A 15069-nucleotide genomic window follows, 5' to 3' on the forward strand; every position below is an offset into this window, starting at 1 on the left:
CATTGTCGCGCTGCTGCCGTTGCATTTCTCACGCTGACGTTCTGTCGCTGTGCTGTCGCTCTGACGCCGCCGTCGCTGCGTCGCTGTCGTTCTGACGTCGCTGTCGCTGCGTCGCTGACGTTGTCTCTGCTGCTGCATCGCTGCTGCTCCATCGCTGCTGGTACTATAACTTAGCGGCTGCATTATTGTAGCCACTTGAAACTGTAGCCACTCGAATGTTTTGGTGTTGCTGGGTGGCCGAGAGGGGTGAGGGCAATGCGGGTGGCCGAGAGGGGTGATGAAAGATATGCGGTGTCCAGTATCGTGGTCGAGAGGGGGTGAAGGGAAGGGGGCGTTTGGCCGGTGTTAACTTGTATTATATCATTATATATATTATATTTTTAATATGCACAAATTTGATACAAAACCGCACTGTCCACAGACAAATCACGCAACGAAATGACGCTCGACCCAAAAAATTTTCAGAAAAAAGGGGTAACGGAAAATTACCGCGACCTCTTTTTATCGCGTGTTTTACTCACTACTATCGTCTTTCTATCGCGCAGAAATGTCTCAGAAGTTAATTCTTCGCGATCCCGACCCTTTTTGTTTTTATAAAATGTGTACTATCGTCTTTCTATCGTCCAGAAGTGACTCAGAAGTTACTTCTACGCGATATATGTATATTTTGTTTTTGTAAAATCTGTACTATCGCCTTTCTATCGCGCAGAAGTGTCTCAGAAGTTACTTCTTCGCGATCCCGACCCTTTTTGTTTTTGTAAAATGTGTACTATCGCCTTTCTATCTTCCATAAGGGACTTGGAAGTTACTTCCACGCGATATATGTATATTTTGTTTTTGTAAAATGTGTTCTACCGCGTTTCTATCGCGCAGAAGTTACTAAGAAGTGACTTCTGGACGACAGGCGATAGAAATATCGCACTTTTGCTTGCAGGGTATGGACAGATGCACGAATGTGCGTGTGAGAAGCAAAAAAATGCATAAGTGAAATTTTATATATCGAGAGTTTATTTAATTGCATTTGTGCATTTTTTGCTTCTCACACGCACATTCTTACGACAATGAAAAGCACGTGCATCTGTCCATACATACATATGTACATGCGTAACTATGTGTGTATGACTATGTGTGTCTTGATTTAGTGAAAATTTAGTTAGTTTCACTTGCCCATTTTTAGTATCTCACACGCACATTCATTCGTATGTATAAACATTTACAGTGTTTTTGCGCTCGGCATAGACTCAAACACGTACACTCAAAAGTAAATATTGGCCCTTTTTTTTTAGAAAAAATGACGGAGTCTGAAAACGAAGAACTATTAAGTTTCTTGACCGATCAGGACCTACCAATGTCCTGTTACGACTGTCTTATTTGTAAATATACAACAAATATAGTGTATTGATTTACTTTTTTGGTTTTCAGATAGTGGTTTTACTTTCCAAAGGCTCAAATACATAATCAAATAATCATCAAATAATACATCGACTCCTGTTCCGGCCTGTTCCAATACGGTAATGTCAGCATAATGTTTAAAGTTGCCATTGGGTTGTGTACATATATTAATTTATGAGACCTTAACCTTTATTCATATGTTCATATTAATTTGTTCTTATTTTTATACCCGTTACTCGTAGAGTAAAAGGGTATACTAGATTCGTCGGAAAGTATGTAACAGGCAGAAGAAAACGTTTCCGACCCCATAAAGTATATATATTCTTGATCAGGATCACCAACCGAGTCAATCTAGCCATGTCCGTCTGTCCGTCTGTCCGTATGAACGCTGAGATCTCGGAAACTATAAAAGCTACAATACTGGGATTAGGCATGCAGACTCCTGAGATTCCTGCGCAGCGCAAGTTTGTTTCAGCAGAGTGCCACGCCCACTCTAACGCCCACAAACCGCCCAAAACTGTGGCTCCTACAGTTTTAATGCTAGAATAAAAATATTAACTGAAATGTATTATTCTCATCAATACCTATCGATTGACCTAAAAAAAGTTTGCCACGCCTACTTTAACGCCCACATACCGCCCACAAACTTCAAAGTCTATACTTCAGTCGCCCGACATTAGAGCTAAAATATTGAAAGAATTTTACAAATCAAAAGCCTTACCAGTCATAGCAGAAGCAAGATATTAACGATTATTGCCGAAAGCTTTTATGAAGGATTTCTTAAAAAAAATACAAGGCACCAAATGTTCACGAAATTCCGACTGAAGAAAAGGAATTATATTTTCTAAGCAGAAAAGCATGCGGTCGCCAAAACCCGAGGGGTTTACTATACAATAAAATTCACAATTTGAATCAAAAAAGATATATTTCATTAAAACGTCGTCTCAGCAGTTCAGAATCCGAGTCAGAAAATGAGAGTAAAATCGAATTAGTCGCAAAACAAAAATTTTTGAATGGATCGGAGCCTGAATGTATCGAACTTTGGGAAGAAACTTACGATTATCGCGCAAAATTATTAACAAAAACGCAAATAATCTAAATGATATAATTTCTACTTTTCCAATTTTTAAGCAAGCGAGCGCCAGTAACTTTGTAAGCATATTTTTTTAATGTAAGCCTTTTGTTTTGTCCGTGTTGTTTTGTATATTAGTTGTTGTGTTTTCTGTGTATTTTATGCCTTTATAGATATCATGCTTATTTTATTTTATTTTTATACATTTTTAGATAGGTATTGACTTCGATAAACGATTCCCAGGGAAGTCCTACTGGCTAATGACTTTATGGGATAAAACCATTGAAAAACTAACTGCTTCTTTCGATGAAAATCTTAAAAATCCATATTATATCAGCTTATTTTCCGAAGTAAGGGATGGTAAGCTTTTTCAATTAAATCTAAATTAATTTTAGAACATAAAATGTTAAATACCATACTAATTTTAATTTTTTCCTCAGATGTCAAAAATTGCGCTTACTTTAAGTTGCTGGACTGCGTATTAAAACCGACTATGAGCTGCAAACAATCAAACTCACAAGTTCATGTGCCTTCGATTCAAGATTCGATTAATAGTAGCGTTGTTTAAATAAGCTCTATTAACAATCTGCAGGAGGAGCAGGAACGGAAAATGCGAAAGTCTGAGATAGACAACATTCCAATACAACCCTATATGGTGGTGGTTGATGAAAACAATGGCGAAGATCAAGAGTTTTTTGTTTTCTATGGTAGTTATCGACTCAAGTTTCATTCCTTTGTAGGGGCTTTAGATACCCTATTTAAAATTTTTCATGTTTTTAATTTAAAGTATTCAGAAGAATCTTATTGGGTATGGAGTTTTATACAACACTACTTTTTATACCCTTGCAGAGGGTATATTGATTTCAGTCAGAAGTTTGCAACGCAGTGAAGGAGACGTTTCCGACCCCATAAAGTATATATATTCTTGATCAGCATGACTAGACGAGTCGATCTAGCCATGTCCGTCTGTCCGTCTGTCCGTCCGTTTCTACGCAAACTAGTCTCTCAGTTTTAAAGCTATCGGGCTGAAACTTTCCCAAAAGTCTTATATCTTTTGCAGGTAGTATATAAGTCGGAACCAGCCGGATCGGACAACTATATCTTATAGCTCCCATAGGAATAATAGGACAAAAAAATGAAAAAAAATTATATCTTTGGTGTTTTTTAGCATATAAACTCCTAAGCTTGGAAATAACAATTTTTAAATAATTTTGAATTTTGAATTAAATTTTATCGAAATCGGACGACTATATCATATAGCTGCCATAGGAACGATCGGAAAATTTGTGGAAAAATAATATGAAAAAAATTATAGCTTCGGTGTTTTTCAACATATAACCTCCAACGCTTGGAAATAACATTTTTTAATTAGTTCTGAATTTCGAATTAAATTTTATCAAAATCGGACGACTATGTCATATAGCTGCCATAGGAACGATCGCAAAATTGGTAGGAAAATAATATGAAACAAATTATAGCTTCGGTGTTTTTTAACATATAACCTCCTACGCTTGGAAATAACATTTTTTAATTAGTTCTGAGTTTCGAATTTAATTTTATCAAAATCGGACGACTATATCATATAGCTGCCATAGGAACGATCGGAAAATTGGTAGGAAAATAATATGAAACAAATTATAGCTTCGGTGTTTTTTGACATATTATCTTATACTATTGGGAATATCATTTTTTGTGTTTTTAAATTTAATAATTATAGCTGCAAGGGTATATAAGCTTCGGCTTGCCGAAGCTAACTTCCTTTCTTGTTTGACATAATTTGTCCAGGAGACCAAAAGAGTCACTCAGTGATAAATTTAATGCATTACCTTAAAAAACCCTCTAAAAACAAAAAAACGAATTTCACTCAGACTTTTGAAAATTCTGTACAATTTCTAGGTTTTGAGAATTCATTAATTTTTTATACTCACTTTTTTTATTATTTCTCATAAACATACTTACTACATAACGAAACAAACACATTTAAAAACAGCAAAATGGAATGCTTTAAATGCTTTAAATACTTTAATGAAAGTATTTGTTACTTTTCACACTTGAAAGTTTTCCACGAATTGATGGAAATAGAGAGGTTAAGTGCACTCAAAAAGAAACCCAGTGTTTTAAGGAATTTTTAAGTTTTAAAGGAACATATTAAAAACCACACCCAAAAAATTAAAATGTATTAAGAAAATCAGTCCCCGCTTATAATTTGGAAACTTCATGTTCAATTTTAAAACAATGTATTGTTTTTGATGACGAAAATGATAAGCAAAATTTGTCCGACGACCATAATTTTAGTGAAGAAAATATATTTTTTGAAAATCTGATCGAAGATAATGTAAATATCGACGAATCAACTTTTTTAATGTTTCAATCACAGTCAGTTTGTCAAAACATTTTTCTTGAGTTACATTCCACAAAATCTTTTTGTCGAAAAGACGTACTACTCATTCAGGAAAAAATTCAAACTGTAACAACGACTATAGCTAATGCTCTAAGACATGTGTTTTTAAAAAGTGTTCCAGACACAGTTAAGCAACCAGTTGAAAATGTTCTTTCTTTTTGTTTGAACCCTTTTCAAAATATTGGCACAGAGTATAGACTGTTTAAAAACCTTTTAAGCAACAGTACCTTTGCGAAGCCCATTACTTTTAACGTCAATAACGAAATAACAGAAGTTATTAAGAACAATAGACCTACGTTACATGACGCAAAGGTAAAAGGATGCATGCATTATGCCTATTAAATTCCAAATCAAGACTTTCTTTGAACTTCCTCGCGGGCTTGACCAAACTTTAGACAAAATGGAAAGGCTAAGCAAATCCACCAACATTAAGAACTTTGTCAATTCTAGTAGTTTTCAAGCTCTAAAACTTAACTTTCAAGACAAGCTTATAATTCCCGTTTATGTATATGGATGGATTTGAAGCTAGCATTGATAATATTTGTGGCGCTTATTACACGTTCCCTACATTGCCGCAGCACATTTTGTCAAAACTTGACTTTATACTTATATTTATAGCTGCTTCCTTTAAAACATCATTCGAAAAGAAATTTGGCGCAGAAACTCTTCTATATCCACTGCTAAATACATTTAAAGAACTCGAAGAATTTGGTTTAGATGTTGAAACACCATCAGGCACCTAAAAAGTCTACTACTTCAAGAAAAGACATTTCTCATTCATTAAGTATTAGGGCCTCGCTTAAATTCTCCCAGTTTTTAAAGAGCTTTGAAAATGGATTTCCCACTGTTTACAGTATTAAAAAAAAAATATTAACGTTCATAAGAAATGTAGATTTAATTATTTAATTCGAAATAATGGCGCCAATGAAATATTTATAGATGCTTTTGTTACACATTTAGAGTTTAAGGGTTTAGTATACAAGCCCGGTTATTACATTACAAAAAATATCGAAAATGTTTGCGAATTGCATTAAGTTTTGCGTATTCTGGAAAGTTTTTCAAAAACAATTTTTGTTATTACCCAGTTAATTGAAGTTTCCAATTTAGCGAGCATTATGAAGCTTATGTGGTGGGTGCCGAATTGGAAAATTATAAGATTGATAATATAGAAAACTTCGAGGGCCCGCCGTTCATTTGTACATAAACTCTAGTTATAAGTTAATAAGAATAAAGAAATTTTAGTTAATAAGTATATATATAAAAGTACAAAAATAAAGACTCAATGTAAAATAAAAAAAATGTAAATATGAAATACAAATTCTTTGTAAAAACTGTAAATAGGTAATAAAAACGTATAATTTAAAAAATTTGGTATATTATTATTTATTTAAATTTTTATTTGACATTATAATATCAAATTTACAATAATATCATTTTGGTATTTTTAATATCCAATCTACTACAATGTATATTTTATAATATCAAATTTACAATAATATCAATTTGATATTTTAAATATCCAATCTACTACAATGTAAATTTGAAATTATAATATCAAATTTACAACAAAAACATTTCAAACAAGAAAGGAAGTTAGCTTCGGCAAGCCGAATTAATTAATTTTAAATTATTAAATTTAAAAACACAAAAAATGATATTCCCAATAGTATAAGATAATATGTCAAAAAACACCGAAGCTATAATTTGTTTCATATTATTTTCCTACCAATTTTCCGATCGTTCCTATGGCAGCTATATGATATAGTCGTCCGATTTTGATAAAATTAAATTCGAAACTCAGAACTAATTAAAAAATGTTATTTCCAAGCGTAGGAGGTTATATGTTAAAAAACACCGAAGCTATAATTTGTTTCATATTATTTTCCTACCAATTTTGCGATCGTTCCTATGGCAGCTATATGACATAGTCGTCCGATTTTGATAAAATTTAATTCGAAATTCAGAACTAATTAAAAAATGTTATTTCCAAGCGTTGGAGGTTATATGTTGAAAAACACCGAAGCTATAATTTTTTTCATATTATTTTTCCACAAATTTTCCGATCGTTCCTATGGCAGCTATATGATATAGTCGTCCGATTTCGATAAAATTTAATTCAAAATTATTTAAAAATTGTTATTTCCAAGCTTAGGAGTTTATATGCTAAAAAACACCAAAGATATAATTTTTTTTTCATTTTTTTGTCCGATTATTCCTATGGGAGCTATAAGATATAGTTGTCCGATCCGGCTGGTTCCGACTTATATACTACCTGCAAAAGATATAAGACTTTTGGGAAAGTTTCAGCCCGATAGCTTTAAAATTGAGAGACTAGTTTGCGTAGAAACGGACGGACAGACGGACAGACGGACAGACGGACAGACGGACATGGCTAGATCGACTCGTCTAGTCATGCTGATCAAGAATATATATACTTTATGGGGTCGGAAACGTCTCCTTCACTGCGTTGCAAACTTCTGACTGAAATCAATATACCCTCTGCAAGGGTATAAAAATAACTACCTTCGTCATCTTAAATTGCCTAAGGGAATTTGATGTAAAAAAAAACATTATAGAATATGAAAGCGGCATCGAGGCTCTTAAATTTGCTGAATTTAAGGATGTAAATTTTGTAAAAGTATACCATAAAGACGTACCGGTGGTCATTAAAAATTCTTTTCAAAAGATGATTAAATTAATATCAAACGCATTTGCGGACCCCAACGAGTCCCTGCCGTATAACATAAACACGGTTGTTACAATCCCAACGGATGAAGAACACATTTGTTCAAAAATGTACCCCCACCCTCAAGTTGTATCGGGTTTTGTCAACACGGAGGTTTAACAACTTCTTGCTGATGGCATTATTCGACCGTCAAAATCACCCTACAATAATCCCATCTGGGTTGTAGACAAAAAGGGTGTTGACAAAGATGGCCACAAAAAAAGACGCTGGTTATTGACTTTAGGAATCTAAATAAAAACAAGAAAGGAAGTTAACTTTGGCAAGCCGAAGTTTGTATACCCTTGCAGATGTAATTATTAAATGTGATTCGAAATTCTTAAAAATACAAATAATGATATTCCCAATAGTATAAGATAATATGTCAAAAAGCACCGAAGCTATAATTTTTTTCATATTATTTTACCACCAATTTTCCGATCGTTCACATGGCAGCTATATGATATAGTCGTCCGATTTTGATAAAATTAAATTCAAAATTCAGAACTAATTAAAAAAAGTTATTTCCAAGCGTAGGAGGTTATATGTTAAAAACACCGAAGCTGTAATTTGTTTCATATTATTTTCCCACCAATTTTCCGATCGTTCCTATGGCAGCTATATGATATAGTCGTCCGCTTTTGATAAAATTAAATTGGAAATTCAGAACTAATAAAAAAATTTAATTCGAAATTCAAACTAATTCAAAAATGTAATTTCCAAGCTTAAAAAAAAAGCAGATATTATTTTTTTTTTTTTTTCCGATTATTCCTATGGGAGCTTTAAGATATAGTAGTCCCAACCGGCTGGTTCCGACTTATATACTACCTGCAAAAGATATAAGACTTTTGGGAAAGTTTCAGCCCGATAGCTTTAAAACTGAGAAACTAGTTTGCGTAGAAACGGACGGAAAGACGGACAGACGGACATGGCTAGATCGACTCGTCTAGTCATGCTGATCAAGAATATATATACTTTATGGGGTCGGAAACGTGTCCTTCAGTGCGTTGCAAACTTCTGACTGAAATAAATATACCATCTGCAAGGGTATAAAAATTCATTAAATATTGATGGAAATGAAAAAAAATCTAAAAGTCAAAGATGCTTATGTAGCTGTTCGACTTCTTCACAAAACTTTTAGAAGTCATTATTTCCAACAAGTAAAAAATATTAACTAGCTCGTAGGTCTTACTTGTTTCATAAAATAATCTTTTTCGTTGATTTTTACTGTTTTTTTTTTTTTTAGAAAATAAGTACTTTGCTTTTCGAGTGCTTTTGAGTGCCATCCCCAAATGGAGTCATTACATCAAAAAATAAATTCTTTGATTCATTTACTAAAATCGCTCATCGCCGATTCGATGCGGTTTTGCATTAGTTTTCAGTCATTTTAGTTTTTATTGAAGGTTTAATTTGAAGTCGAACCATTTTGATGAGCTTTACTAAGAATGCCCAAAAGTATGCCGTATTTTTCTTCTTCAGGTTTTAATGTACGTTTTGCGCGCCAGTATTTGATTTTAGTTTGCCTAACATCTAAATTCTACTTTTTTCATTTATTCCCGCTTCTTTTATTTCTAAAACCAAACAATCGAATGAAATATCGATATTTCGAAAAGAGAAATATCAACTTTTTGGCTCGTCTCTAAAAAATGTTCACAATTTCTGTCATTCATAAGGGAGGGCTTAAGTATGCCTAAGGGTATGCTGCATTTCTTGCACTTTCTTCGGATGAGAACTAAAATATATAATACAAATATTAATGTAGCTTAAGTAAATACGTAGTCGAAGGCCTTGTAGCTAGCACTACAACCCCTATGTAATATCAATGTAGCTTAAATAAATACGTAGTCGAAGGCCTTGTAGCTAGCACTACAACCCATATGTAAGTATTAGTTTTGTAAGCTTTACTATGATCTTAAATAAATGAAGCATACTTTTGTGATGACTTCAGAATATGTCAAATTAATTTTAATTGTAATTGAAGAAACTAACAAATCAGAGCAACTCGAAATAGTTGTGACTGAGCACAACCGAGTACATCGCGCGGCTCAAGAAAACGTCAAACAAATACTTTTAGACTACTTCTTTCCCAAAATGACAAGAATTGTTACTGAAGTAGTAACAAATTGAAGAGTATGCTCGAAAGGGAAATACAATCGTCATCCTGATAAGCTGTCTAAACACCACACTAATTCCCCACCTCTGCATAGCACATCAAACGGAACGGTAGAGCGTTATCATAGTACGTTAGCCGACATAGCTCGTTAGCCCACATAGCTCGTTGCCTAAAAATATACAGAAAACTTGACGATACCATTGACATTGTGCTATTAGCAACTATAGAATATAACAAAACCATTCACTCCGTAACAAGTACGTCGAACCTGTCGAAATTATCCCAATGAACTTGAAATATAAATTAAAGAAAAAATACAAAAAGCTCATGTAAAAACCCTAAACCACGTAAACAAAGACGGGGCAAAAGTTTTCAGGTAGAATATAACAAAACAATTCACTGCGTAACAAGTACGTCGGACCTGTCGAAATTATCCCAATGAACTTGAAATATAAATTAAAGAAAAAATACAAAAAGCTCAGGTAAAAACACTAGACCACGTAAACAAAGACGAGGCTTACAAACGTTTTAAGGTAGGGGTCAAAGTTTGGTTAAAAACAAATAAACATCTAGGAAACAAATTATCACCACTTTGTTCCGAGGAAACCGTTGAGGCTGACCTGGGGACAACGGTTTTAATAAAGGGGAGCGTGGTTCATAAGGACAACCTAATATAGATGAAGAAAAATTAGTAATAACCATTTTCCTTTTGTTCCTTTTAGACTAAACCACGTCGCCATATTCCTACAGACAGTACTGACCACGAACGCGACTTTCCGACTTAGTCACTACTTACACGCTGATTACATACCGGTGACCGACGGGGACGTAACTGTCTGGGACGAGTACGGATACCTTGGACACACAGCTAGCTAATATAACATTCTATGAGACTTATGCGGACGAAATATCATCATTAACGACAAAGTTCCCAAGGAAACATATGGAACTAATACTCCATAGACATGGTCGTCATATTAACATGTTAGGATCCGCACTAAAAGTAATAGCAGGAACTCCAGACTTCGAAGACTGGGAACAAATAAAATTCAGACAACTGCAGTTAATACAGACTGAAAATAATCAGATAGATATTAATGGCAAAATACAAACTCAATTTAATTTTTTTTTGGATCAATCGATAGGTATAGACGAGACCAATACATTTCAGTTAAATGTTTTATCTAGCATGAAAATTGTGGGCGCCACAGGCTTAGACGGTTTGTGGGCGTTAGAGTGGGCGTGGCATATTCGTGTATCAAACTTGCTCTGCGTACAAGGCTACGGAATCTAAATCTGAGATCCCAATTCTCTATCTTTAATAGTTTCCGAGACATCCACGTTCATACTTACGATTTTTTTAAGTTTGGGGGCGTTTTTGGGCGATAAAGTGCGCGTGGCAAACTTTTATTGGGTCAATTGATAGGTATTGATGAGAACATTACATTTCAGTTAAAATCTTTATTCTAGCATAAAAACTATAGGAGCCACAGTTTTGGGCGGTTTGTGGCACTCTGCTGAAACAAACTTGCGCTGCGTAAGAAGCTCAGGAATCCTAGAATAGCCTACCTCTTATAGTTTCCGAGATCTCAGCGTTCATCCGGACGCACAGACAGACGGACGGACAGACGGACATGGCTAGATCGACTGGGCTAGTGATCCTGATCAAAAATATATATACTTTAGCTATTGCGCTCAATAGCTAATGACCGGGGTTCTCGCTCACTGAGACACTAGACGAAGGCATGTTTATCATCAACGACGCTGCTGCAAACATAACAGGCGGCAGTACTCATCAAAACATTGCCGGCACGTTCCTTGTAACCTTCGTCGAACAAATAAGCCCCATACCCCATACGTCAATCATCATGGGGTTCTGAGGAAAACACCGGCTGTGCCAGCCATGGCTAAAATCAACATTACTGAGCACCACCAACTCCTTAGTCTACCGTTTCTGCACGAATTAAACAAGCGCAATCTGCAGCGAATCGGCGATCTTGGGGGCCAAATTACGTATGGCTCCGTCTTTAGCTGTGGGGCTACCACCGTCCTACTATTAGGATGCTTTGCTCTCTTCTTCCTGATCCGTCGCCGAAATGACAAGAACCGGATTTTGATAAAATTAAATTCGAAATTCAGAACTAATTAAAAAATGTTATTTCCAGGCGTAGGAGGTTATATGTTAAAAGACACCAAAGAAATAATTTTTTATATATGTTTTTCCGATTAATCGTATGGGAGCTATAAGATATAGTTATCCGATCCGGCTGGTTCCGACTTATATACTACCTGCAAAAGAAAGAAGACGTTTGGGAAAGTTTCATCCCGATAGCTTTAAAACTGAGAGACTAGTTTGCGAAGAAAGGGACCGACAAACGGACATGACTAGATCGACTCGTCTAATGATGCTGATCAAGAATATATATACTTAATTGGGTTAGAAACGTCTCCTTCACTGCGTTGCAAACTTGTGACTGAAATCATAATACTCTCTGCAAGGGTATAAAAAAAAATCTCCTTATTCGATTTCGATTCGCATGCACATTCATTTAATGGAATGATTATAATTAAAGACGTAGCTTAAGTCCTCAGCCAAGCATTACTAATTGTAAAACTATAGAAAGAGGATCAACAGTGAATAGATGCCCACTTACTTTGAAAAATAAACTTTTTTTAAAGTCGTTAGGATTGAAACTTCGACATATGTTAATCCCAAATTGGGGTTGGCAGTCAACACAGCTGCAATGTGAAATTGAATTTAAATGAAGGCCCTTATTATTGTGGTTGATAAATGTTGAAAGATACTGTTTCTATTGATGTTCAAGGTTTCTTTGATAATAATAATAATTTTATTCTAAAGGAAATTGGAATTATATTCGAAAAAGATCCAAACTTGAATAATAGTTATACCCGTTACTCGTAGAGTAAAAGGGTATACTAGATTCGTCGGAAAGTATGTAACAGGCAGAAGGAAGCGTTTCCGACCCCATAAAGTATATATATTCTTGATCAGGATCACTAGCCGAGTCGATCTAGCCATGTCCGTCTGTCCGTCTGTCCATCTGTCCGGATGAACGCTGAGATCTTGGAAACTATGAGAGCTAGGCTATTGAGATTTGGCGTGCAGATTCCTGAGCTTCTTACGCAGCGCAAGTTTGTTTCAGTAGAGTGCCACGCCCACTCTTACGCCCACAAACCGCTCAAAACTGTGGCTCCTACAGTTTTGGTGCTAGAATAAAAATTTTAACTGAAATTTATTGTTCTCATCAATACCTATCGATTGACCCAAAAAAAAGTTTGCCACGCCCACTTTTACGCCCACAAAATTCAACAAATCGTAAATATGAACGTGGATATCTCGGAAACTATCAAAGATAAAAAATTGGGATCTCAGATTTAGATTCCGTAGCCTTGTGCGCAGGGCAAGTTTGTTACGCGAATATGCCACGCCCACTATAACTGTGGCTCCTACAGTTTTGATGCTAGAATAAAAATTTTAACTGAACTGTTTTGGTCTCGTCAATACCTATCAATTGACCCAAAAAAAAATTTGCCACGCCCACCCTAACGCCCATAACGCTTAAATCTGTCTACCGCCGGTAGGTGGCGCATTTCAATCTCGCTTTGCTGCTTGCATATCTCCATTTCCCTTTAATCCCTTTAGCTGAGTAACGGGTATCTGATAGTCGAGGCACTCGACTATAGCGTTCTTCCTTGTTTTTTAATAGAACCACCATATGATTTTACTTTACTAAATATTAAATCTCGAAAGACTCCAATTTGGTTAACCAATACACATTACAAATTTTTTGGCACGATGGAGAAAACAGTTTTCCGAAAACTCGAAAAAATTTAAGGGCAATTACAAACGGAAAATAAATTATTCTTAAAGGTTTGGAAAAGAATCGATATCAACAGACGATTTTTGGGAGTCGTCAGCTCATTAATATCGAGGAAGTGGGCTGTCCGTCATTAAACAGGCTTAAGGGAAACCGGTTTCCATACTGTGAAACACATCTTAAGGGCGGGGTTTGTGCTCTACATTATACATACATTATATTTTTATTTTTATTTTTACTGTAGTATGCACATATATTGAATATCTACTGTACCAAGAGTACTTGAAGCAAACACACTGTAACACTTTGTTGCTGTGTTTACATAAACAAAGGCCCGGTCAAAAACCTAAGTGGCCGAAACATGAGTCGATCGGCGCGCTCACAGAAAGTGCAAGTGTCAGCATTCTGTTACACACGCCGGCCGCTCAGCCAAACTCAAGTACATACATATACCCTCGCGCTCCAGCTAAAGAGAGCATAATTAAATACACTAATATATATAAGATATACATAGCCGTCTCTCTGCCGTCCAACTGTAGGCAGCGCAGCTACGAGACTTAGGCTTACTAAGAACCTAAGGAAAATTGTTAAACCAGAAACAACTTGACGTTGGAAGCGGCATTAATGCTGCTCCTGAATACAAATAAAGAATATTAAAACTACCAACAGATGCGTTCTCACTACAATACAAATAAAGAATATTAAAACTACCAAAAGATACGTTCTCACTACAATACAAATGGTCATCCTGAAAAGCAGGCTAAACACCACACTAATTCACCACCTCTGCATAGCACATCAAACGGAACGGTAGAGCGTTATCATAGTACGTTAGCCGAGATAGCTCGTTGCCTAAAAATAGACAGAAAACTTGACGATACCATTGACATTGTGCAATTAGCAACTATAGAATATAACAAAACCATTCACTCCGTAACAAGTACGTCGAACCTGTCGAAATTATCCCAATGAAATTGAAATATAAATTAAAGAAAAAATACAAAAAGCTCATGTAAAAACCCTAGACCACGTAAACAAAGACGGGGCAAAAGTTTTCAGGTAGAATATAACAAAACAATTCACTGCGTAATAAGTACGTTGAACCTGTCGAAATTATCCCAATGAACTTGAAATATAAATTAAAGAAAAAATACAAAAAGCTCAGGTAAAAACCCTAGACCACGTAAACAAAGACGAGGCTTAAAAACGTTTTAAGGTAGGGGTCAAAGTTTGGTTAAAAACAAATAAACGGCTAGAAAACAAATTATCTCCACTTTGTTCCGAGGAAACCGTTGAGGCTGACCTGGGGACAACGGTTTTAATAAAGGGGAGCGTGGTTCATAAGGACAACCTAATATAGATGAAGAAAAATTAGTATTAACCATTTTCCTTTTGTTCCTTTTAGACTAAACCACGTCGCCATATTCCTACAGACAGTACTGACCACGAACGCGACTTTCCGACTTAGTCACTACTTACACGCTGATTACATACCGGTGACCGACGGGGACGTAACTATCTGGGACGAGT

At 35.4% G+C, this 15069-nt stretch overlaps 1 protein-coding gene and 1 long non-coding RNA gene across 13 annotated transcripts in view; one reads left to right on the top strand and one right to left on the bottom strand.

The window, feature by feature from the left end:
* The window catches only part of LOC119562564 (putative serine/threonine-protein kinase STE20-like), a 244685-nt gene that overhangs the window by 156218 nt on the left and 73398 nt on the right, over window positions 1-15069 (bottom strand). The gene's annotated exons all lie outside the window — the stretch shown is intronic.
* Window positions 2507-3250, top strand: LOC119562566. The gene is made up of 2 exons (XR_005221888.1): window positions 2507-2824; window positions 2905-3250. It is a non-coding gene; the product is annotated as an uncharacterized LOC119562566 (long non-coding RNA).

The sequence above is a fragment of the Drosophila subpulchrella genome, unplaced genomic scaffold (assembly GCF_014743375.2).
Source record: "Drosophila subpulchrella strain 33 F10 #4 breed RU33 unplaced genomic scaffold, RU_Dsub_v1.1 Primary Assembly Seq61, whole genome shotgun sequence".
Classification (NCBI taxonomy): Eukaryota; Metazoa; Arthropoda; class Insecta; order Diptera; family Drosophilidae; genus Drosophila; species Drosophila subpulchrella.